This window comes from Mobula hypostoma, chromosome 6, assembly GCF_963921235.1.
Source record: "Mobula hypostoma chromosome 6, sMobHyp1.1, whole genome shotgun sequence".
In the NCBI taxonomy this organism is placed as follows: domain Eukaryota; kingdom Metazoa; phylum Chordata; class Chondrichthyes; order Myliobatiformes; family Myliobatidae; genus Mobula; species Mobula hypostoma.
Window position 1 is genome coordinate 9,261,727 of NC_086102.1, and position 25,479 is coordinate 9,287,205.

The window sequence follows — 25,479 nt, forward strand, 5'->3', positions numbered from 1 at the left end:
TTCTGTGCTGCTAGATTATCATTTTTCTCACAAGTTAAGTGGTTAGGGTCTAGACTGCATTAGAGTTAGCAATGAAGGCAGATCCAATTATAGTGATCAAAAGGGAGTCACTGTGACACATAGCCCTTCAGCCCATCATGTCTGTGTTGACCACCAATCACCGATGGACATTTGGGAGCTGGACATATGCCTGAAGGAAAGCTGAACCAGTGCCTTTACATGCTCAGGAGGCTAAAGAAATTTCTCATGTCCTCTTCTACCCTCACCAATTTTTATTGATGCACCACAGAAGGCACCTGAACCACATCATCACAGCTTGGTTAAACATTTGCTTTGCCCGAGACTGCAAGAAGCTGCAGAGAGTTGTGGACGCAGCTCAGCACATCTGTGAAACCAGCCTCCCCTCCGTGGACTCTGTCTATACTCTCTGCCTCAGTAAAGCACCCCAGACCTTCTCTCTTCTTGCACCCCCAAATGACAGACTATACATAGTCTAAAAGCACACACCACCAGGCTCAAGATCAGCTTCTATCTCACTGTTATAAGATAGATAGATAGATAGATAGACCATAAGACAAAGGAGCAGAAGTCGGCCATTCGGCCCATCGAGTCTGCTCCGCCATTTTGTCCTGAGCTGATCCATTCTCCTATTTAGTCCCACTCCCCCGCCTTCTCACCATAACCTTTGATGCCCTGGCTACTCAGATACCCATCAATCTCTGCCTTAAATACACCCAATGACTTGGCCTCCACTGCTGCCCGTGGCAACAAGTTCCATAGATTCACCACCAGATAGATAGATATACTTTATTAATCCCGAGGAAAATGGGGTTTCGTTACAGCCGCACCAACCAAGAATAGAGCGTAAATATAGCAATACAATATGTCTACTGGACTTCCTCCTGGTGGACTCTTGACCTCAGGATCTACCTGGTTGTGTCCTAGTACCTTATTGTTTCCCCGCACTACATTATTTCTGTAGCAGTAACATTTTTTTTTCTGCAATCTGTTATTATTTTGCCTTGTACTACCCCAATGCATTGCTGTGATGAAATGATCTGTACGAACAGTACGCAAGACAGGTTTTCCACTGTACTTTGGTGCCTTGTGACAATAATAAACCAATTTACCAGTTTCATTGGGTGGCGGGTGGAGATACATCTCTACCAAAGGAGGTGTAAGGTGGTCCTCCTCACCCCCCTCGCCCTGGATCAGGGTCACGTGAAGCCATGGGAGCATGGGAGATGGTCGTACGAGCAGCCGGTGCAGATCACAAGTCCTGGTTATGTGACCTCTGACACCAGGCAGACAATCTCTGAGGAATATTGATAATGGCTGGGGTCACCCATCTTGTAAAGACACTGCCCAGAAGAAGGTGATGGCAAACCACTTCTGTAGAAATATTCTCCAAGAACAATCATGCTCATGGACCGAGAAAAGAGTAAGAACTACAGTGCGAAGGGGTCTTCCCCACAGGCAGATGCAAGGCAGATACTTGACACAGCACATAATGATGATGACGACCAATTTAAGGTACCAGTTTACCAAGAAAAGAATTTACAAGGCTGCAGGAAGTAGGCTCTGGCAGAGTTAGATGGCTGACTGGTCTGAAAGCACCACGGACAGTGAAGACCGTGGTAGTAATTAAACCGATGTAATTATTATTTAAGTTATAAAAACCTGTATTTCTACAGTGATTTCCACATCCCTTTGCAGGATGTTCCAGAATGTTTCGCAGCCAATCAGATACTTTGTGAAGTATACTGTGATAAGCGTTCGTTTAAATATTTTACCAGCAATTCTAATGTCAGCGGAATTGTAACCTAAGGGGTTAAATACAGTGTGCCTCCAGCCTCGGAAGGGTAGCCTGATCCCAGCGCTCGCTGGCGTTGACTGGTGTAGTGTGTCGTATGTGTGTGATTTTTTTTACATGTCTTTATCAGGGAGGTGTCTAACTGTGAGTGCAGCGATTGCTTCATTCTGCATGTGGCCGGGCGAAGGCTTCTGTTGTGTGTGTGAGAGAGAGAGAGAGAGAGAGGGAGAGAGAGGGAGACAGATACAGGGAAAGTACTGGTGAAAAGAAGTCAGCCGATTAATTCCAAAGCCTGCATCTGTTTCGCGATTTAATTATTTTTCTCCGTTGTGAGAGAGGCCCATGTTTTGACCTGTTTTTTTAAATGCTGGATCGCGGGCGACACAGAGGACACATTACAGCCGGTTACTTTGTATCCCTGAATGGCTTGGATACATCATCGCCAGAGGCCTTGTCGCAAATCCCGGGCAGCGGCAGCGCCACAATGATACATTTTGTGATTCTGTGACCATTGAAACTACCAGCGTCGCTTCGCCTTGCTTGGGATTTCCGGAGCGGTTGTGAGTCTCTGCGTGAGTGGTAGGGGGAGCGACCAGGTAAGGGGGGATTCTATCGACCATTTTATGAATGCATATACGAGAAAGAAATTATGTGTGTGTTCTGTTTAGCTAAAATAATGTGAATGGAGAGGACGTTGGCTTAATAAATCGTCATTTTCAGACCCTGGAGAAATTGACCCGGGGCTCTCCCGGGCTTAGAGTTCTTGCCTGTCTCTCTCTCTCGGGATCCTGAGTCCCTTCGTTATGCTTCTACGACCTTTCTGCAACCCCCTTCTCCCTACCCCGGCCAACCAGGAGAATAGACGAGTTTTCCTCTTGGAAGCATCTGTCCTGATCATTAGAAACCTGCTGATATTGAAATGATCAAAAATACCTTTTTAAATCTTTGGCTGGACGAACATGGTTATTTTGCGATTAATTGTCATGTTGAGAGCTGTTACAGCGCTGGAAAGCTGGTTTCTGTGGTGTGTTTGTGTGTTATATTTATACCGTATTTGTGTTTCTTTCGTAATGTTTTCTCTTGCAGTCTTGGAGGTCTATATGTGGGACACACACACGCACAATACACTTACACTCTGACACACACCTATACACTGACACACATACTCACACTCTCACTTTCACACACAAACTCACTCACTCATACACTCACGCACTCACTCTCGCTGTTACACCCTCACTCTCTTTCTCTTGCACTCACTCTGATGTGCACACACACACTCTCACACTCTCTCACACACTCTCACTCTCACACTCTCACACTCTCACACTCACACACTCACACTCTCACACACACTCTCTCACACTCTCTCACTCTCACTCTCACACTCTCTCTCACACTCTCACACACACTCACCCACTCACTCTCACACTCACTCTCTCACTCTCACACACACTCACCCACTCACTCTCACACTCTCATACACTCACATTCATCCTGATACATACATACATACATACACACACACAAAGAGTCCCTTTTAGAAAGGTTGATGCCTAGTAAATCTATAAACAGTATTTAACCTGTTCCTCCCAGTGGTCAGTTTGGTCAACACTGAGTGGCTGGAGGCTGAAATGTTTAAATGGTTTTAGCCGCAGGTTATTGATTGTACGTTTAATTTATTGTTTATAACAGAAAAGCAGGTCATTGTTGGCATGCTGTGCTTTTTAAAATTTAATTCCTCTCATCTTTCCCCACCTCTCCCTTTTAAATCCCAGACGTGGTCAGTTGAGGACGCCAACTCCTACTAAGACCCTGAATCTCACTGCACTGTCCATAGTTGCAGTCCATTGCAGAGGTCACTGGATGGTCTAGCGGCAGAGTTCTCTGCTATCTTGGCCCTTGGCCTTCTGGCAAAGGCTATTTCCCCGCCTCACCCTGAAGTCACCAGATCAAGCCGCCAACAACCTTGGTTCCATGTGGCAGGAGTGTCCAGTTTACTTACAACATCCATCAACATGCAGGTCAGGAGCAGTTGGAGAAAGGAGAGGGGCAGGGAGCTCAGATTACACCACCAGCAACACAAAATTAAGGAGAAGACTCGATGGGCCAAATGGCCTAATTCTGCTCCTATGTCTTTTAGTTTTAAGTCAAATCCACCATTCCATCATGGCTGATTTATTATCCTTCTCAACCCCAGTTTCCTGCCTTCTCCCTGTAACCTTTGATTCCCTTAGCAACCAAGAACCTATCAACCTACGCTTTAACTACAGTCATATCTACTCTATGACTGTGGCTTCTACAGTCATCTGTAGCAATGAATTCCACAGATTGACCATCCTCTGGCTAAAGAAGTTTCTCCTCATCCCTGTTCTAAATGGACATCTCTCTATTCTGAGGCTGTTCCCACTGGTCCCAGACTCACCCAGAATTAGAAACATCCTCTCCACATTCACTCTATCTGGGCCTTTCAATATTCAATAGCTCTCAATGAGATTCTCTCTTGTTCTTCTAAAATCCAGTGAGTACAGGCCTAGAACCATCAGATGCTCTTCATAAGACCCTTTCATCTAAGACAGGGTTGGATAGATTTTTGCATAGTAGGGGAAGTAACGGTTATGGGGAAAAGGCAGGTAGGTGGAGGTGACCAGATCAGCCATGATCTCATTGAATGGTGGAGCAGGTTCAGTGGGCCAGATGGCCGACTCCTGTCCCTATTTCTTATGTTCCTTATGTTCTGATGTTTGTTCCTGGGATGATTCTTGAGAATCTCTTCTGGAACCTGGCTAATGCCAGCACATCCTTTCCTAGACAAGGGGCCCAGTACTGCTCACAATACTCCAAGTGTGGACTGACCAGTGCCTTATGAAGCTTCAGCATTGCATCATTGCTTTCATATTCTAGTACTCTTGAAATAGGGCCTGAACACGATTGATAGGCGGCGTCCACCAGCCAGTGCTGGGGAGAGATGCCAAGAGGCTGCTCACAGAATGAGAAGAGGCCTGTGGGAAGAGGCCATGGCAGAATTTGGTAAAACACAAGATTGTAGGAGCAGGAGTAGGCCTCTGGAGGAGTGGAATTAAAATCCAGAGGGCATGGGTTTAAGGTGAGGGGGTAAGATTTAAAGGGGACCCAAAGGGGGAACCTCCTTGACACAGAGCCATCAGAGGAGGTGGGAGAGGCAGTAACGATAAGAACATGAATGGGAGGGGTGTAGGGGAATATGGACCAAACATGGTCAAGTGGGAATAGTTGGTGGTCAGTATGGATTAGATGGGCCAAAGGGCCTGTTTTCAAGCTGTGTTACTCTATGAACAGGTACCTCAGTATGATCATGTCTGATTTCTTCTGGTTTAAACTTCTCTTCTGTGCAAGAACGTGGATTTATAAATTGAGGTGGTTTGGAGAAACGTACTTTGCCTGGTCTTTCCTTGTTACATATGGATATCAGAAACCAGATCAGGAATTGGCCATCTGGCCCATCAAGGCTGCTGTATCATTCAATAAGATTGTGGCTGATCTGGCTGTGGTCTCAGCTGAACCTATCTGTCTTTTCCCCATAACCCTTCATTCCCCTGCTATGCAAAAAAAAATGTTTCCAAGTGAGCCTTAAATATATTTAATAATTTGTCCCTCTGGGTAGTGAATCTGTGGAATTCTCTGACCAAGGGAGATAGTAGAGATATTAGCTTTATTTGTCACAACATTGTATATCAAAACATACAATGAAATAGGTCGTTTTGCATCAATGTCCAAAGATGTTCTGAGGACAGCCCACAAGTGTCGCCATACTCCTGGTGACAACTTAGCATGTCCACAACTTACTAACCTTCGGAATATGGGAGGAAACCGGAGCACCCGGAGGAAACCCTTGAGGCCACAGGGATAACGTATATTCTCCTTATAGACAGTGGTGGGAATTGGTCTTGGGGCTGGTATTGTACATCGATATGCTAATCACTGCGATACCAAGCTTCCTCAGTCAGAGGATTCCACAGAATTGTGCTTTCTGGAAAAAGAAGGAATATGTTCTAGTTTAATGAAGCTCTGCCATTGGATAAACTCCATCCCATTCTCGTTCAGAGGCCCGACCAAGGGCCAATGTCCTTAGCTGACCAGGGATGGGAGTTAGGAGGAGTGATGGGTTTCAATGAAAAGCATTAAATAAAAATAGTGCATACCAATATGACCATCTACCCAATATAACACACTCAAATGCTGGAGGAACTCAGCAAGTCAGGTAACATCTATGGAAATGAATTAACAGTCGATGTTTCGGGCTGAGGCCTCTTCCTCAGGACTGCAAATGAAGGAGGAAGATGCCAGAGTAAAAAGGAGGGAGGGGAGGAGGGGTGGAAGATAGTTAGAAGGTGATAGGTGAAGCCAGGTGAATAGGAAAGGTAAAAGGCTGGAGGGAAAAGAATCTGGTAGGGAGAGGAGAGTGGACCATAGGAGAAAGGGAACGAGGAGAGGCACCAGGGGGAGGTGATAGTCAGGTGAGAAGAGGTAAGGGGCCAGAGTGGGGGAATTGAAGAACAGAGGAATTCCTTTTTTTTACCAGAAAGAACAATCGGTATTTATGCCATCAAGTTGGAGGCTACTCAGACGGAATGCAAGGTGTTGCTCCTCCGAGCTGAGGGTGGCCTCATCGTGGCACACGAGGAGGCCATGGACCAACATGTTGGAACAGGAATAGGAATTGCAGTTGAAATGTTTAGCCACCAGGAAGTCCTGCTTGTGGCGGATGGTGTGGAAGTGCTCGCCAAAGCAGCCCCCCAATTTACGACGGGTCTCACCAGTGTAGAGGAGGCTGTATTAGGCGCACTGGGCTTGTACAAAAGGTGACCCCGGCAGATTTGCAGGTGAAGTGTGCCTCACCTGGAAGGATGGTTTGGGATCCTAAGTGGAAGTGAGGGAGGCGGTGAATGGACAGATGTAGCATTTTGGCTACTTGCAGGGATAAGTGCCGAGATTAGTGGGGAGGGATGAATGGATAAAGAATGGACAATCTACCCAATGTGCTGAATTTGACCACTTGGCTCTGAGCCCCACTTACTACATGTAATGGATGGTAGGGGTATGGAGGGCGATAGTCTGGATGGGAATAGACAGTTTGGTTCAGCACAGACTAGATGATCTGAAGGGCCTGTTTCTGTTTGTGTTTTAGTTTGACTCTATGTAATTGTTCCTGCCTCTACCACTTCTTATTCCATAAACTCACGACCCAGTGTGTGGGGGAAAAAAGTTTTAAATCTTTCCCCTTTCACTTGAAATCTCTGCCCTGCTGCTGCTGGTGAGCCGCACAGTAGCAGTGCAGTTGGCATAAGGGTTTACAGCGTCAGCTGTAAGCTTGCGTTTTGAACCCTACCACTGTCAGTAAGGTCTTTGTACATTTTCCATGTGACTGTGTGTGTTTCCTCTGGGTGCTCTGGATTTTTCCTTCATTCCAGAAGACACTTGGTTGAGGGTTTGTTGGCTGTGGACATGTCATGTTGGTGCCAGATGCATGCCAACACTTACTGACTGCCCCCAGCAGGTTCTCGGACGATGGTGGTCAAAGACACAAATGACACATCTCACTAAGTTTTGATGTACATGTGACAAATAAAGTTAATGCTTTCTGGTTTTGGACTCCCGGATATTATATTATCAATGTACAGGTATGTCACAATATACTACCCTGAGATTCATTTTCTTGCAAGCATTCACAGTAAATAAAAAGAAGCACAACAGAATTAATGAAAGACTGCACCCTACTGGACAGACAAACTACTAATGTGCAAAAGACAACAAACTGTGCAAATAAAAAAAGGAAAAATAAAAGAGATAGATAAATAAATAAATAAGCAACAAATATTGAGAACATGAGATGAAGAGTCCTTGAAGGTAAGTCCGTAGGTTGTGAGAACTGTTCAGTGAAGGGGTGAGTGAAGTTATCCCCTCTGTTTCAAGAGCCAGATGGTTGAGGGGCAGAACTGTTCCTGAATCTGCTGGTGTGAGTCCTGAGGTTCCTGTACCACCTTTCTGAGGCAGTAGTGAGAAGAGAGCATGTCCTGGGTGGTGGGGTCCCTGATGATTGATGCTGTTTTCCTGCAGCAGAGTTTCTTGTAGATGTGCTCCGTGGTGGAGGAGGCCTTTACCCGTGATGGACTGGGACATAGCCATTAATTTTTAAAGGATTTTCCATTCAAGGCCTTTGGGGTTTCCATACCAGGTCATGATGCAACCAGTCAGTGTACTCTCCACTACACATCTATAGAAGTTTGTCAAAGTTTTAGATGTCATGCTGAATCTTCATAAACTTCTAAGACGATAGAGGCACTACCATGCTCTGTTCATAATGGCACTTGCGTGCAGGACCCAGGACAGATCCTCTGAAATGATAACAATGAGGGATTTTAAAGTTGCTGAGCCTCTCCACCTCTGACCCTGCGATGAGGACCGGCTTCCTGCTCCTGAAGTCAATCAGCTTCTTGGTCTTGCAGACATTGACTGAGAGGTAGTTGCTGAGGCACCACTCAGCCAGATTATCAGTCTACCTCCTAAATGCCAAACCACCATCACCTTTGATCCAGCCAATGATAGTGGTATTGTCAGCGAATTTAAATATGACATTTTAGGTGTGCTTAGCCTCAGAGTCGTAAGTATAAAGCAAGTAAAGCAGGGGGCTAAGCACGTAGCCTTGTGGTGCGTCGAAACCGATGGAGGTTGTGGAGGAGAACTAACTGGAGCCTGTAGGTGAGAAAATCGAAGAGCCAGTTGTACAAGGAAGTATTTTGGCAAGTTTCGGTGGGATGTGTGGAGAACAGAATGTGATTAGTGTAGGATTACAGAACAGACTCAATGGGCTGAATGGCCCAATTCTGCTTCAATGTCTTGTGGTCTCAATGGGTGGGGCTGTTTGATGCATACCTGCTGTTATGAAGATCCTCTTTTCGTGCAGTATCGCCTTATGGTCCCATTACCTCTGCTGTTAAATGCAGAGTGTATGCAGTGCAAGAACTCGTGTTCTCAGCAGCTTTTTTCCTCATTTGCACAGTGTGTCTTTGGTTGTGTGTCCATCTTTGTGTGTAGTTTCTCATTAGCTCTGTTGTATTTCTTTGTTTGACTGTGAATGCCTGCGGGGAAATGAATCTCAATGTAATGTACGGTGAGGTCCAGGTACTTTGAAATTGAATGTAGTGTGACTTTCATTTGACCTTATCTATGCCCATCTTGGTTTTATAAGGTGACCCCCCCAATCTCCTAAGTTATAAGGGTAAAAGGAAAAGTTGCTGATGTTTGGGGGTTGATATTGTTGTTGCCGTTTGCGTGATTTTTATTTTTGTGTGTGGGGGATGGTGGTGAATGCTTTCCTTTGTACAGCTCCATGGTATTCTTTGTTTTGTGGCTGTCCGGAGAAGACAAATCTCAGAGTTGCATACCACGTACATACTTCAATAAGAAATCTACCCTGGACCTTGTCCACCCTTGTGAGTCTTTTCCTGCACCTTTTGCAGTTTAATGACATCCTTGGTATGAGAAAGGTGGGCTGCAGAATGTGTGCAAGTTCCCTACAGATGGGATGTCCCCTAGGGTGCCAAAGAAAGAAACGGTGACATATATGCACTTTCATAGAAAAAAAACTTTGACTTTTTGAGTTTTGCGCAACTTTCGTCAGAACTGTGACCCAGGCTGGGATCCAGCCACTGCCCCATCAAGCTAGCTGATTCCAGCAGACTATTCCTGCCCAGTGAAGTGGGTGGCAATGCAAATGCAGAAGTGGTTCCATGTTCAAGAATAACATGAGGGGGAACTTCACTTGGGCAGTGCAGATGTGGAACGAGCTGCCAGCAGAAGTGGTGGATGCAGGTTCAGTTTCACCAGTGAAGAGAAATTTGGACAGGTACATGGATGCGAGGGGTTTGCTTCGGGTGCAGGTCGATGGGACTAGGCAGATTAATAGTTTAGAATGGACTAGATGGGCTAAAGGGTCTGTTTCTGTTCTGTAGTAAACAGAAAATGAAGAAATGAAGATGAGAATTGAACACAGAACCTGGAGGGGGAAGTGGCCGTAAGAGCAGAGTGCCCTTGAGAAAGGATTTAAGGTCAGTTGTCCCACTTTGGGGAATCAGTATCAGATTTATAGTCTGTGCCCACAAACGCAGCAGGTCAGACAGTATCAGTGGAAGGGAATAAACAGTCGACACTTTAAGTCTGGAACTCAAGGCCCCAGAGCCAGAGCCCCAAGTCAACTGCAAGTCCACTTGTCAAGTTGAAGTCGGAAGTCTGCGAATTTGTGTGTCTGCTGGAGGCTGTATATGGGATGTCCTGGAGTTGGAGGAGTGTGTGTGTGAGGGAGAGTGGGAGTGAGGAACCAGGGCTTGTTTGCTGTTGTCATTTTGTTGTGTTCTGCTGTGCATGGTGGGCGTGCTATGTTGGTGCTGGAACATACCGTGACTCTTGCAGACTACTCCAGCACATCCCTGTTTTGTGTTGGTTGTTCATGCAAATGACACATTTCAGCATATGGAAAGGAAGCGGGCAGGAACTAGGTCAGAATCACTTTATTGCCAGTGGGTGAAATACACCAGAATTGATAGTTGTTCGGTGCCAAGCATCAAACACAGGACAACACCATAACAGACAACACAGTAGTAACCAACAATTCACAAGACAATAGTGTAAACAGTCAGGAGTAATCAACAGAATTAGCAGAATGGTCACATATGCAAACATCAAAAATCAAACTTAAGTAAATGCGAACGTATGAACAGACTCAATAATTATCAACAGAACAAGGACAGCAGGAAAGATCATTTAACAGATGTTGTGCAGGGATGGTTGGGGTATTACACCTGAGTGAGTTTTGTCGAGAAACTGGATAGCTACAGGAAAGGAGCTTCGGAGATGACAAGTAGTCCTGGTGGTGATGGACTTGTAGCGTCTCACAGGTGGTAATTTGGTCAATAGGTGACTGCTGGGGTGGGTGGAGTTGGTAGTAATTTCTGCAGCTCCTTGCTTTGGTGATGAATGGGTCTTTCAATGTCGGTAACTGGCAGCCAGTGATCTTCTCCATTGAGAGGACAACTTGCTGCAACTTGGACTTCCATTTTTTCCTTTGTTTCATGGCTATCAGGAGAAGACGAATCTCAGAGCTGTATACTACATGCATACTTTCATAATAAATGAAACTTTGAACCTTTAATCACCCTTCCACACCCCACTGACCACTGCTACTTTATCATTTCCTGTCAGTCAACATGTACATAACACTCTGTATGGAGTGTCACTTTATGAATATACGATCAATCTATATGTAAAACCCATCTTATGCATTTATATTTATTGTGTTCTTTATCTTGTATATTTTTGTGCTACATCAGATCCAGAGTAACAGTTATTTTGTTCTTTTTTTACACTTGTGCACTGGAAATGACATTAAACAATCTTAAATCTTGAGAAGACCTCAGCATCTTTTTTATAACATTCCGAATGTTAAAAGGCCTGAACAGATTAGATATGGCAAAGTTATTTCCCATGGCAGGGGAGTCTAGGACAAGAGGGCACAACTTCAGGATTGAAGGACGTCCTTTTAGAACTGAGATGCGGAGAAATTACTTTAGTCGGAGGGTGGTAAATCTGTGGAATTTGTTGCCACGAGCAGTTGTGAAGGCCAAGTCATTGGGTGTATTTAAGACAGAGATAGAAAGGTTCTTGATTAGTCAGGCCATCAAAGGGTATGGGGTGAAAGCAGGAGAGTGGGGATGCCTGGAAGAATTGGATCAGCCCATGATTGAACGGTGGAGCAGACTCGATGGGCAGAATAGCCTACTTCTGCTCCTATATCTTGTGGTCTTGTGGTCTTATCTTTTCATCCGCTCCGTTTGATCTCTGCTGCGGACTTGGGTTAGATCTGCGACCAGAGAGTTTAAAAACTGCTAGTGTGAGGGCTGGTTTGGCAACAGAAGCTGAGGGTGTGAAGAGAGCTTTTTAGCATTTTGAGTATCGTGTGCCATTCCAGTCATCTACCGGTAGGAAAGCTATCAATAAAATTTAAAGGGTGCAGACAAAATTTATAAGGAAGTTGCCAGGACTTGAGGACTGGAGGCATTGGGAAAGGTTGAATAGCTTAGGATTTTATCCCTAGAGTTTAGGAGAATGAAGGGAGGTTGGATTGAGGTATACAAAATTATAGTGGTTTTTCCACTGAGGTTGGGTGAGACTAGAACTAGAGGTCATGGGTTAAGGGTAAAGGGTTATACGTGGAACATGAGGGGGATCTTCTTCATTTAAAGGATGGTGAGAGTGTTGAAGCGCTACCAGCTGAAGTGGTGTTCCATTTCAACATTTACGATAAATTTGGATGCATGCATGGATGGGAGGGGTAGGGAGTGCTGTGGTCCGGGTTGAGATTGTTGGGATTCGGCAGGTTAATAGTCCAGCATGGACTAAATGGGCTGAAGGGTTTGTTCCTGTTCTGTAGGATCCTATGACTCTACGATTAGAAGAGTTGTGGCAAACCTGGCCAGTTGTCCAAAACAGCAGCTGTGTCTGTCAATAATCCACAGTGATGTCACAGATAGCGGCTTGAAAGTATACTCCACACTGTTCCATCACACACTCCCAGGGCAGGGACGGTTAGATACAGAGTGAAGCTCCCTCTACACTGTCCCATCACACACTCCCAGGGCAGGGACAGTTAGATACAGAGTGAAGCTCCCTCTACACTGTCCCATCACACACTCTCAGGGCACGGACGGTTAGATACAGAGCGAAGCTCCCTCTACACTGTCCCATCACACACTCCCAGGGCACCGACGGTTAGATACAGAGTGAAACTCCCTCTACACTGTCCCATCACACACTCCCAGGGCAGGGACAGTTAGACACAGAGTGAAGCTGCCTCTACACTGTCCCATCACACACTCCCAGGGCAGGGACAGTTAGATACAGAGTGAAACTCCCTCTACACTGTCCCATCACACACTCCCAGGACAGGAACAGTTAGACACAGAGTGAAACTCCCTCTACACTGTCCCATCACATACTCCCAGGGCAGGGACAGTTAGACACAGAGTGAAACTCCCTCTACACTGTCCCATCACATACTCCCAGGGCAGGGACAGTTAGACACAGAGTGAAACTCCCTCTACACTGTCCCATCACACACTCCCAGGGCAGGGACAATGAAGCTAGGAAAGCAGCGTTATCAGTGATCCCTCCCATCTGCCCCAAAATCTTTGACCCTGTACCATCAGGCTGGAGGTACCGTAGCATTAGGAGTTGGGTCACTCAACCCTGTCTTTGGAGGAGCCATGTATTCGCGGAGGGGGCTGGTTTGCCTGAGCCTTGCTGAACTCCACAATGATTTCTTCAGCTTTCTCCATGTTCAGGCTTGGGTTGTTCTTCTCACACCAGCCCTCCAGCGGCTCCACTTCCTCTCTGTACTCCGTCTTGTCATCCTTATTGATGAGGCCAACCACTGTTGTGTCATCAGTTTGAGCTGGACCCTGCGACGCAGTCACGTGTCGGCGGTGTGAACAGCTGCGGGCTGAGCACTCAACCTTGAGAAGCACCAGTGCTCAGCGGACTGACCTCACTTGGTCCTTTAACATCCCTTCCCTGAACAAGAAGGCACACCAGCGCCTCCACTTCCTAACAAGATAGAGGCAAGCAAGGCCTCCCCATCTGAACTGCATTTTACAGGAGCACCATTGAAAACTCCTGCGTCTCCATCTGGTATGGGAGCAGTTGGGCATCGGACCAGAGGTCCCTACAAAGGACTGTGAGAACAGTTGAGAGGATCATAGTGGTCTTTCTACCATCCATCAGGGACCTTTATCAAGAGCACTGTGTATGTAGGGCCCTTAGCATTATTAAGGATCCCACCCATCCATCCAGCATCCTCTTTGACTTTCTACAGTCAGACAGAGACTCTGATGCATAAAAACAAGAACGGTCAGGACGGGAAACTGTTTCTTCCCCCAGGCCATTAGGCTTCTGAACTCCTGGCCGCATCGTATTTGAAGTATCAATGGTTAATCTGTTCTGTACCTTCCAATATTGAAAATTTATGCACTTTAGTTTGTTATTTATGTGTGATGCATCTGTAGATTTTATCCTGACCTTCATAAGTTATCATATGTTATGTGCTTTTCACCCTGGTTCAGAGAAACGTTCTCTCGTTTCTATATACATGTATGTAGTTAAATGACAGTAAACTTCACTTGACTTGACAGTTAGGATGGGAAGCAGGTTCTTCCCCAGGCTGTAAGATTACTGAACTCTCTACCGCCGCCCCAGGTCTCATCACGTATGAAGCACCAATAGTGTTAATTGTAACTTGTGCTGTAAATTATTTGTTATTTTATTTGTGGTAATATTACTTTGTGAGGTATACGTACTGTGTTGTGCATCTTGGTCTGGAGGAGCATTGTTTCATTTGGCTGTATACATGTGTAAGGTAAAATGACAATAAACTTGAACTTAATCTGGAGATAAATATTGGACCAAGGTATCCTTCCGAAGAGCAGAAATGTGTTTACTTGTACCCATCTGCCTTCGGTTACCCTTGCCTTGTGTAGAACAAAGGCCAATTGCCCGAGGTCAAGTACAAGGCTAATTAAAGGGGCCAATGATTAGGTGCTCATTGATGGGCGAGGAGGGGTCAAACCTTGATTGGCAGGTGGTGTGTCTTTCGACCAGGTAGATGGGCAGTGCTGTCACATGACAGTCATGACCCCTCCAATACGCCTCCAGCATCTGCAGAATCTCTTGTGCCTCCTCTTATTCTCTCTCCCCCGCTCACCTGTCCTCTCTGAGGACTACTTCATGCTCTGTCATTGTTAGCACAGAACAAGAATGGGTGCCATGGGAGTGTAATGGTTAGCACGATATTATTACAGCTCAGGGCGTTGGATTTCGGAGTTCATTTCTGGCACCATCTGTAAGGAGTCTCCGTAGTTCCTTCCCGTGGAATGTATGGGTTTTTCCCAGATGCTCTGGTTTCCTCCTACTGTCCAAAAATGTACCGGTCAGTAGGTTAATTGGTCATTGTAAAGTGTCCTGTAGTTAGGTGAGGATTAATTGGGGTCATTGTGGGTTGTTGGGGTGATGCGGCTCAAAGGGCCAGAAGTGCCCACTCTGCACTGTATCACCAAATAAATAAATGGAACATTACAGAACAATACAGGCCCTTGGCTCATGATTTTGTGCTGTCCTTTTAAGCCACTCTAAGATCAATTTGACCCTTCCCTTCCACATAGCCCTCCATTTTCCTCATCTATTTAAGAGTTCCTTGAAGAGCCCCTCATGTGTCTGCCTCTACAAGTTGCCAATCAGGATGTTCCATGTACCTCCCACTCTGTTTTAAAATACCTCTGACATCTCTCCTCTACTTTCCTCAAATTATGGCCCCACGTATTAGCCATTTCCACCCTGGGAAGTCCCTGGCTGTCCATCTGACGTATGCCTCTAATCATCGAGTACACCTCTATCTAGGTGAAGATTTTGCAGAATTTTGCTCTTTCTCCCTTTCTTGTGCTCTTTCTCATTCTGTCTCTCCGACTCTCCCTTGTGATCTCATTCTCTTAGTTTTCTCTTTCTCACTCCATGCTCTCCCTGTTCTGTCTTTCGGTCTTGTACACATCCCTCACTTTCTCTCTCACCTGCCCACTGTGCTCCATCCCTGCACCCCTGTCACTCCACTCATTTGTTCTCTCTTCTTCCATTCTTCTGCATTCACTTACCTGTTCTTCCCCTAAGGTTTCAAAGGTACATTTAATGTCAGAGAAATGTATACAATATACAACCTGAAATTCTTCTTCGCAAACATCCACCAAAGAATAAAAGACAGTTAAATGTTAGAACCCCAAAGCCCCCCCAGCTCCCTCCTCCCACACATAAATAGCAGCAAAGCAACAACCCCCTCCCCTGGTAAAAAAAAGTATCGGCACCTCCCACTGAGCACTCAAGTGTGCTGTAAAGCATCAATAAAGAGACAGGCTTGCAGTACCCCAAAGTCTACTCAGTCATTTGGCATACCACAGGCTCTTTCTCTCTCCCTAATAAGGGAAAAAGTGGAATCCCCGTTTCACAGTGAGAGCGGGGACATAACAAACAACTCGCCGATTTATGGTGTCAAAAATCTGTTGCGTTGCTTTTACTGAGCTCTGTGCCTCTGGGCACGCTGCCAGCAGCCAGCTTGCTGCTTTCGATCTTCTGTGTACTCCCACGACACACCGCTTTCCTGCGGAGGCACCGACCTCGAGACGGTCCACCTCCAGAGCCACGAAAATCTGGCACCTTGAAGGTGCGCCAGTCTTCTAGACCGCGTTCTTGGCATATCAGATAGCGACCAATCGTGAGACCCCGAGAGCGGGTCCCACTCCCACAAAGAACTGAAGCAAGCGTCTAACTCCAGGTCTGGGTCTTCAGAAGAACCCTGAAAGGGAAAAATAGAGATATTAAAGATAGAAATAGAGCTGTTCCCAAAGATGCAAGCAAGGGAATCGCCGTTGGGCACCATAGTCTTCCTGAGCTCCTTGATCCCTCTCACTTGTGCGTTTTGTTTTTGTCTCTCACTCCCTTCGCTCTCCTATTTTCTCTCATCAACTCTCTCTCTCTCTCTCTCTCTCTCTCTCTCACTTTTTTCACATAACTCTCCCTTTTCCAATTCTTCTATTCTCTCACTCTCTGTCCCCCAGCTCTCTTCCTGCTTTTTCTTTCTCCCTGCCTCAGGTATTTCTACCATTGGCTGCCTGTTCATTTCCATAGATGTTGCCTGACTTGTGTGTATCTCTCTAACTCTTGTTTATCTCTTTGTCTATCTCTATCTCTCTACCTCTTTATTTCTCCCACTCTATCTAATGAACATACACATATCTATCTCTCGCTATCTCTCTCCCTCTTTTTCTAACTTTATCTCTGTCTCTCTCTATCTATCTCTGTCTCTCCCTGTTTCTCTCTCTATCTATCTTTCTATCTTTCTATTTTGACATCTCTCTGTGTCTCAATCGACACCTCTTTCCCCTGGCCTCCCCCATACTGCTAAAGGACTGAGAGACATTGGAACTTCAAAGAGAGTTGCTCAATAAAGGGAGTAGTGCCCGTTGGTGTTGATAACATTTTGATGTCAGAGGTCAAAAGGTGCAGGTCAAGGGACCAGTTGCTTTATGTTGCAAGCATCTTCCTTTCCAGGCCAGTAATTATTTGCTTGGAGATTGGTATGTGACCCCTCACTTGAAGAAGGTGAGAGGTCAGAGGGTCAAGGGTAGGATATTGTTCTATCCCCCTGGAAGCTCTGACCTCCGTGCCTTCTTTCTAATGAAGGATTCTGAAATGAAATTCCTGGCGAGGACTTGACACAGCCAGTTCTGTCCCATGTCTCTGTGGTTTCCCCCCTCCTAACCCCTCTCCTTTTCCTTAGGAGTCATAGTTTCATTCTCTATGCTGTTAGGAAGCTCTCCGCCACACCAAATACATCAGTGACCAGCCCTGCACACCTCTCCTCTTCCCTCCCACCCCGAGGTATCAGTCGGTGGGCTTAAAGCTCCGCGTTGAACGGAGCGAGTGACGTGTCTGAATTCGCGTTAATACACTGAATCAGAATTAAGTTTATTTTCACTGACGTGTTTGGGGAGGTACAGTAACATAGCAGTGAGTGTCATGTTATCAGAACACCAGCAACAGAGGTTCAATTCCTGCCACTGTCTGTAAGGAGTTAAATGTGCCTCCCCCTCCCCAACCGTATGGTTTTCCTCTGGGTACTCCAGTTTCCTCCCACATTCCTAACTTGTATTGCTTTGAAGTTCATTAGCCACATGGATGCCGTTGGGTAGCGTGGTTTGCTGGCCTGGAAGAGACTGTCCCCATGCTTTGTCTCTGAAGAAATAAAATAAAAGCGTATGTCATGGGATGCATTGTTTTGTGACAGCAGTACAGTGCAAAATGTCAAAAATTACAATAAGCTTCAAAAAACGAACAATGCAAAAGTGTTTGTCCTGGTCCTAGCCAAGATGGCCATTCACGGATCCAGGCAGCGGCAGTCGCGAGCTCTGCCTCAGCCGATTGTCTGTCCCTCTTCCGGGTTACGTCTGTGCCCGGGTATCCCTGGTGAAGGAGCACATAATTTCCATGGGCACAGTGGAGGAATTCCAAGAATGGTTAGCCTATCAAAGTGTTGGATATATTGTAGACAGTAATAATACTGTATTTTGAATTTGAAACTGTAAATAGTTTATAAGCCCAGGTTGTTGTGTTATGTCTTGTTGGCAAATAAACTTTTGTAGAAAACAACAGAGGGACCAGGAATACAGGAACGTAGTTCAAAGTAATTCAGAAGAAGTCAATCTAGAAGTTTTGTAAGTAGTCCTCAAGTTGAAAGTGTCATCCCAGGTAGACAGTGTGGTGACGACGCCATTTGGCACCCACCACAGGAGCACACTCACCACCCCCCACCCCCCATGAGCAGACATAACACTCTTTAATTATGATGGAATGGTGGAGCAGACTCGATGGGCTCAATGGTCTAATTCTGCTCCTATGTCTTACTGTTTTATGGACATTTGTAGAAGATTAAACATACGTGGAAGCAGACACAAGATAAGAGATTCTACAGATGCTGGAAATCCAAAGCAACACACACACGAAATGCTGGAGGAACTCTGCAGACCAGGCAGGATCTATGGAGAGGAATAGACAGTCCTCATGACGGGCCTCAGCCTGAATATTATGTTGGCCAAGCTATCTACAAGGATCCATGAACGTCAACTGGCTGTAAAGCGATATGACCAACCCTCCCTTGACTCGACCCATCAAGTTCAAAAGGGGCACAAATTTGTCTGGATATCAGTGAAAGTCATGGTGCAAGCAAACACACAGCAGGCAAGGGAATTCCCAGAACCGTGGTTTTCCATGAACAATCCTGTAAACAGAACGTAGACTTTGATCCTATTGACAAGCCAAAGCAGGCAAAATTCCAGACCACTGCAGACGAATTTCACCACACAACCAATCGGCGACGAGATTTCCTCCCCACATCACAATAGAGTTTCTGAAATGGCAATCAATCAGCTGATCGGTACGTATGTAAACGCCTAGCATTCGGAGGGACACATCACAGTGAACGGTGTACTGATGATGCATCCTCATTTGGTGGTGAAACATTTGCAAGTAATTTGCTAAGATCGGAGAACAACTCGCCCCAGCTATTATCAATACTCTTCAGAGGTTGCCTGCCTGGCATCGGTGGTCACATAACCAGGACTTGTGGTATACACCAACTGCTCGTAGGACCATCCACCACCTGCTCCCATGGCTTATCTGGGGGGTGGGGAGAGAGCTAAGCAGGTGCTACACCTTGTGTAAGGGTGACCTGCAGGCTAGTGGAGGGAAGGAGAGCCTTCCACCCCCTTTGGTAGAGACTTATTTCCGCCCTGCCACCCAGCGGCACAGTACAGAATCAGAGTCAGTTTTATTATCGGTGACATATACTTTGAAATTTGTTGCTTTGTGGCAGAAGCGATACAATACATAAAAATTACACTAAATTTCCATAAGAATAAACTGTATATTTAAAAAAACATGCAAAAATGGTGAGGTAGTGCTCACTATGTTCAGAAACCGTAAGGCGGAGGGGGAGGTTCTTCCTAAAACATTGTGTGTCTCTTCACGCTCTTAGATGGGAAGCAGCTTCTTCCCCCAGGCTGTAAGACTACTGAACTCTCTGCACCCCCCGCCCCCCCCAGGCTCTTGTACCTCCGTCCTGATGGTAGTAATGAGAAGGGGACATATCTGGAGTACTGCATACAGTTCTGGTCGCCCCTCTATAGGAAGGACGGTGAAGCTTTGGAGAGGGCACAGAAGAGGTTCACCAGTGTGCTGCCTGGTTTAGGGAGCGTGTGCCATCATGAGAGGCTGGACAAACTTGGCTTATTTTCTCTGGGCTGGTGGAGACTGAGGGGAGATCTGATAGAGGTTTATAAGATTATGAGAGGCAGAGATAGAGTAGACAGGGAGTATCTGTTTCCCGGGGTTGAAATGTCTAACACCAGAGGGCATGCATTTAAGGTGAGAGGGGGTAGGTTCAGAGGGGATGTGAGGAGTAAGTTTTTTCACTCTGGTGGATGTCTGGAATGCGCTGCCAGATATGGTGGTAGAGGAAAATATATTAGAGGTTTTTAAGGGATGTTTGGATAGGCACATGGATATAAGGAAGGTGGAGGGGTATGGGACTGGTATAGGTAGGAGCCATTAGTGTTTGGGTGTTTTTGATTTATTTTTATCTGGTTCAGCACAACATTGTGGGCCGAATGGCCTGTTCCTGTGCTGTAATGTTCTATGTTCTGGATGGTAAGGGTCCTTAATGATTACAGGCTCTTTGGCCCAGCATGTTATGCATACCTTTTATCCGACTCCAATTTCAGTCTAAAAAGTCTTGTATAAATTCACAGGTTAATGCAAACTGGTGTATCCTGCACCTTAAATGACCTCTCACCCCAATGTTCAGGGCACACATCATCTGATAGGTTTCATGGACTCTATTGTTGATTAACATTTGGAGCCATTTCTGTTCATCACCAGGTCGTTGTAAGTGTGCAGAATTGGCTTAACCTGATTAAAGGTCACTAACTTTGCAACTGTACAGAGGCACAGTTTACTCAGGGTAAGGGTCACTCTCTGTGTGAGTGTATTGCTGAGGTTGAGAGCCACTTACTGCAAGTGTACAGAGCCGCTGTTTATTCAGGTGCAGAGTCAGCGGCTTGGTAATTCTACAGAGTTGCTGTTAATTCAGGGTAAGGATTACCCACTGTGTAGATGTGTAGGTATTCAGGATCAAAGAGCAACTTTATTCACTGTAAGCATTTGCAAGTATTAGGGATTTGTTGTGGTGTCCTGGTCAGAGCGCAACATGCAACAACATTCAACAATTATAAAGAATCGTCGTCATTATGCGCTGTCTTATGGCGTGGGCGATCATGGTCTTTCCATGACCATGATTGTTCTTGGCAAACTTCTGTATGGAGATGGTTTGCCATTGCCTTCTGGGGCAGTGTCTTTGCCTTTGCAAGACGGGTGACCCAAGCATACTCTTCAAAGATAGTCAGTGGTCACACAACCAGGACTTGTGGCATGCACCAGCTGGTCATACAGCACTGCACTACCTGCTCCCTTGGCTTCACATGACCCTGATCAGTGGAGGTGGCGGGGGGGGGGGGTGCTAAGCAGGCGGTACGCCTTGTCCAAGGCTGGTGGAAGGAAGGGACGCCTTACTCCTCCTTTGGTAGAGACGTATCTCCACCTCACCACCCTTATGAAGGATAAAGAACTATATAAAAATAATTTTAGAAGTACAGATATGGAATAAAATATTTACAAACACATAAATATCAGCATGTATTTACAATGCAAAGAGTTACAGAAAATGGTTTATGCATTTACAGTGATGGGGCAATAGGTAGAGGGGGGCGTGGGGTGGGGCTAACTAGAATGGTTGATCAGATTAACTACTTGGGGGAAGAAACTTGTAAGATGGTGTGAAGTTTTCATTTTTTTTCCATTTATTGAGATACAGTAAATAAAGGGCCTTCAGGCCCTTTGACTCGCACCACCCAGCAATCCCTCGACTTAACCCTAGCCTAATCATGGGACAATTTACAACAACCAGTTAACTTACCAACCCACCTGGAGGAAAGCACGTGGTCACGGGAAGAACGTACAAACTCCTTACAGGCAGTGGCAGGAATTGAACCCGGGTCACCGGTGCTGTGAAGCATTGTGCTAGTCACTATGCTACTGCTTTGATGGCCTGATGACACTTTCCAGAAGCAAGCATTTGGAAAAGGCAGTTTTCAGGGTGGGTAGGTGAGGGTCCCTTGAATTGTAACGTTGGAGATTCGCTCTTTATTATGGGTGAGGTTTACTGTGTAAGTGAAGCGAGTTACTGTTTAATCACCAGTATAAGGGTTACCAACTATATAAACTGTCAGATGTTGGCTGTCACCTGGTGTCTGTTACTTGAGACTTGGCTCGAAAGCTGGGGTCTGTGAACATAAAGTAATCTGTTTAATCAATGATAAACTGCTGTGTGATTTCCAGAAGTTAATGTCATTCTCAACACTTCCTCTCTATACTGGAACCAGAATCTGTTCAATCCGGTCTCGTTGTCACATTTAACAAACACATGCTCTGAGGTTTCTGGAAATTACCAGCAGACATTGCTTCCTGAGTCACTGACCTTTCCATTTCTACCTAGATTATATCAGGAAATCTGTTTGGAACTTCTGTTTAAGAGGTAGAATTTAAGGAGCTCCATCATGGGCATTAACCTGCCCTCCATTGAGAACATCTCAAAAAGGCGATGCCTTAAAAGGACAGTGTCCATCACTACAGACCCCCATTGCCAAGGACATGTTCTCTTCTCATTTCTACCATCAGGAAGGAGGTACAAGAGCCTGAAAGCTCAGGCAAAGGTCCAGGAACAGCTTCTTCCCCTCTGCCATCAGATTTCTGAATGAACAATGAAACCGTGCACACTACCTCACTATTTTTTGCCTCTTCTTTGCACTACTTGTTTAATTTAATTTTTTACACATATTTCTTACTGTGATTAATTTTTTTTTGTATTGCACTGTGCTGCTGTCATAAAACAACAGATTTCATGACATTTAAGAAAATAATTATTGATTTATTGAGATACAGCATGGAATAAGCTCTGCTGACCTTTCGAGCCATGCTGTTCAGCAATCTCCTGATTTAAACCGAGCCTAATCACAGGACAATTTACAACGACCAATTAACCTACCAACTGGTGCACCTTTGGAATATGGTAGGAAAGCCCGACAGCCAGAGGAATCCACGCTGTCGTGGGGAGAACGTACAATCCCCTTACAAGCAGTGATAGGAATTGAACCCCAGTCGATGTACAAATCATTGTGCTACCATGCCACCCGATGTTAAACCTGATTCTGGAATCAGATATAAAAAAAAGTAAATATGTAGTGCAGAATAGAGTAAAATAGTGAGTAAGTGCGATAGAAATCTAATGGCGGAGGGGTAGAAGTTGCTTTTAAAACTTTGAGTGTGTGTCTTCAGGCTCCTGTACCTCCTGTTAAAGGGTCTTGGCCGGAAACGTCAGCTGTTTTATTCCTTTCCATAGATGCTGAGTTCTTCCAGTATTTTGACTTCCTTGATTTCCAGCATCTGCATAATCTCTTGTGTTTATAAGGTCACCCCTCAACCTCCAGAGAAAACAACCCAAGTGTGCCCACCATCACTTTTTAGCTCATGCCCTCTAATCCAGGCAGCATCCCAGTGAACCCCTTTTGTACCCTTTCCAAATCCCCTCCACATTATTCCCTGGTGGGGCAATCAGAGCCGCACATAATACTCCAAACCAGAGTTCAAAATTCAAAGTAAATTTATTATGAAAGTACATATGATGATTATGAAGACATGCAGTCCTTTTTTATTGTCATTTAGTAATGCATGCATTAAGAAATGATACATTATTTCTTCCGGTGTGATATGACAAAACACAGGACAAACCAAGACTGGAAAAACCTGACAAAACCACATAATTATAACATATAGTTACAAACAGTGGAGCAATACCATAACCTGATGAAGAAGTCCATGAGCACAGTAAAGTTCAAAGTTTCTCAAATGTCCCACATCTCACGCAGACGGGAGAAGGAAGAAAAACTCTCCCTGCCATGCCCGACCACGGTCCGACTCTGAGTCATTCGAAAACTTCGAGCTCTGATCAGCTCTCCGACACCGAGTACTGAGCGCCACCTCTGTCCGAATGATTCGACCTCCTTCTCGGTCGCCAAAAGCAGGCAAGGCCAGGGATTTTGAGACCTACCCTCCGAAAGATTCCCGACCGCACAGTAACAACAGCAGCGAACCTGCGTTTCAGAAATTTCTCCAGATGTTCCTCTGTGCTTTCACGTCCATTCTCCGTCAAATCAGAATTGTCCACGGCCCCTATTTAACAGATACGATATCATTTTTCACCGGAGGGTTGCGCACACGCAGACTGCCATCTTCTCCTCCCTCCTGACATATGTCACAATGTGCAACCCTGAGATTCATTTTCTAATGCGTCTTCTCGATAAATCTATAATAAAATAATAATCATAAATAGATGAAGGACCATACTGACTTGGGCATTCAACCAGTATGCAACAGACAACAAGCTGCAAATACAAAAATAAATAAATAATAATAAATAAACGGGCAGTAGGTGTCAAGGACCTGAGATGAAGAGTCCTTGAAAATGAGTCTATCGGTTATGGGAACAGTTCAGTGATGGGGCGAGTGAAGGTGAGTTTAAGAGTCTGATGGTTGAGGGTCGTAACTGTTCCTGAACCTGGTGGTTCCTATGTGTCCTAATCAAATTTTATATAACTGTAACATACACTCAGTGACCACTTTGTTGGGTAACTTTTGTACCTAACGAAATGTCCACTAAGTGTATGTCTGTGATCTTCTGCTTCTGTAACCGATGCATTTTAAAGGATTGACACGTTATGCATTTGGAGATGCTCTTCTGCACGCCACTGTTGTAAGGTGTGGTTATTTAAGTTACTGTCACCTTCCTGTCAGCTTGAACCAGCCTGGCCATTCTCTTTCTTTTCTTTTTCAGTCTTTTTATTAGTTTCATAAAATATAAACATAACATAATAGTATAAAGTTATTGTGAATACATTGTTATAATATGAATAATTATAAAACCAAAAAATACTTAATTGACAAAACTCCCAATCATATAGGATACCAATGAATAATACAGAACAAAGAGAAATATCTAGACAAAAAATCATGAAGAAGGAAAAAAAAAATAATAACCCTCCCCCCCAAAAAAACTAATTTTAATAGAATTAATCAACTAAACTAAAAAAAAAAGACCTGGGCTGTTTTAACATCATAAAAAGTGGGAGAAAAGAAAACCTTAGTGTCGACGACTTCGTTCCTCTCAACCAACATTACAGGGAAGTAAAATAAGTTTGGAAATGGTCAAATTACATCATATGAAAATGCTGAATAAACGGCCTCCAAGTCTTTTCGAATTTAATGGAAGGGTCATAAACTACACTTCTAATTTTTTCCAAATTTAAACACAACATAGTTTGTGAGAACCAGTGAAATATAGTAGGAGGGTTAATCTCTTTCCAATTCAGCAAAATGGATCTTCTAGCCATTTAAGTAAGAAATGCAATCATCCGACGAGCTGAAGAGGTTAAATGATTTGATTCTATCATTGGTATCCCAAAAATAGCAGTAATTGGGTGAGGTTGTAAGTCTATATTCAAAACCGTTGAAATAATATCAAAAATATCTTCCCAATACTTTTTCAACAAAGGACATGACCAACAAAGGACATGACCAACAAAGGACATGCCATTCTCTGATTAACAACACATTTTTGTGCACCAAACTTCAGCTCATTGGTTGTATTTTTTTTGTTTTTCGCACCGTTCTCTGTAAATTCTAGAGACTGTTATGTGTGAAAATCCCAGGAAATAAATCAGCAGTTTCTGAAATACTCAAATTGCCCCACCTGGTACTAACAGTAATTCTATGCTCAAAGTCACTTAGATCACATTTCTTCCCCATTCTGACGTTTGGTCTGAACAACAACTGAACCTCTTGACCATGTCTGCATGCTTTTATGCATCGAG

General features: G+C 44.9%; 1 protein-coding gene across 2 annotated transcripts in view; it reads left to right on the top strand.

Moving 5' to 3' along the window:
- Nucleotides 1-1,875: 1,875 nt before the first annotated feature.
- nrip1a (nuclear receptor interacting protein 1a) overlaps nt 1,876-25,479 on the top strand; it is a 138,622-nt gene continuing 115,018 nt past the window's right edge. For both annotated transcript variants that reach the window (XM_063050262.1, XM_063050265.1), the window contains exon 1: nt 1,876-2,409. The gene's annotated coding sequence lies outside the window, so the exon portion shown is untranslated. The remainder of the gene's footprint in view (nt 2,410-25,479) is intronic.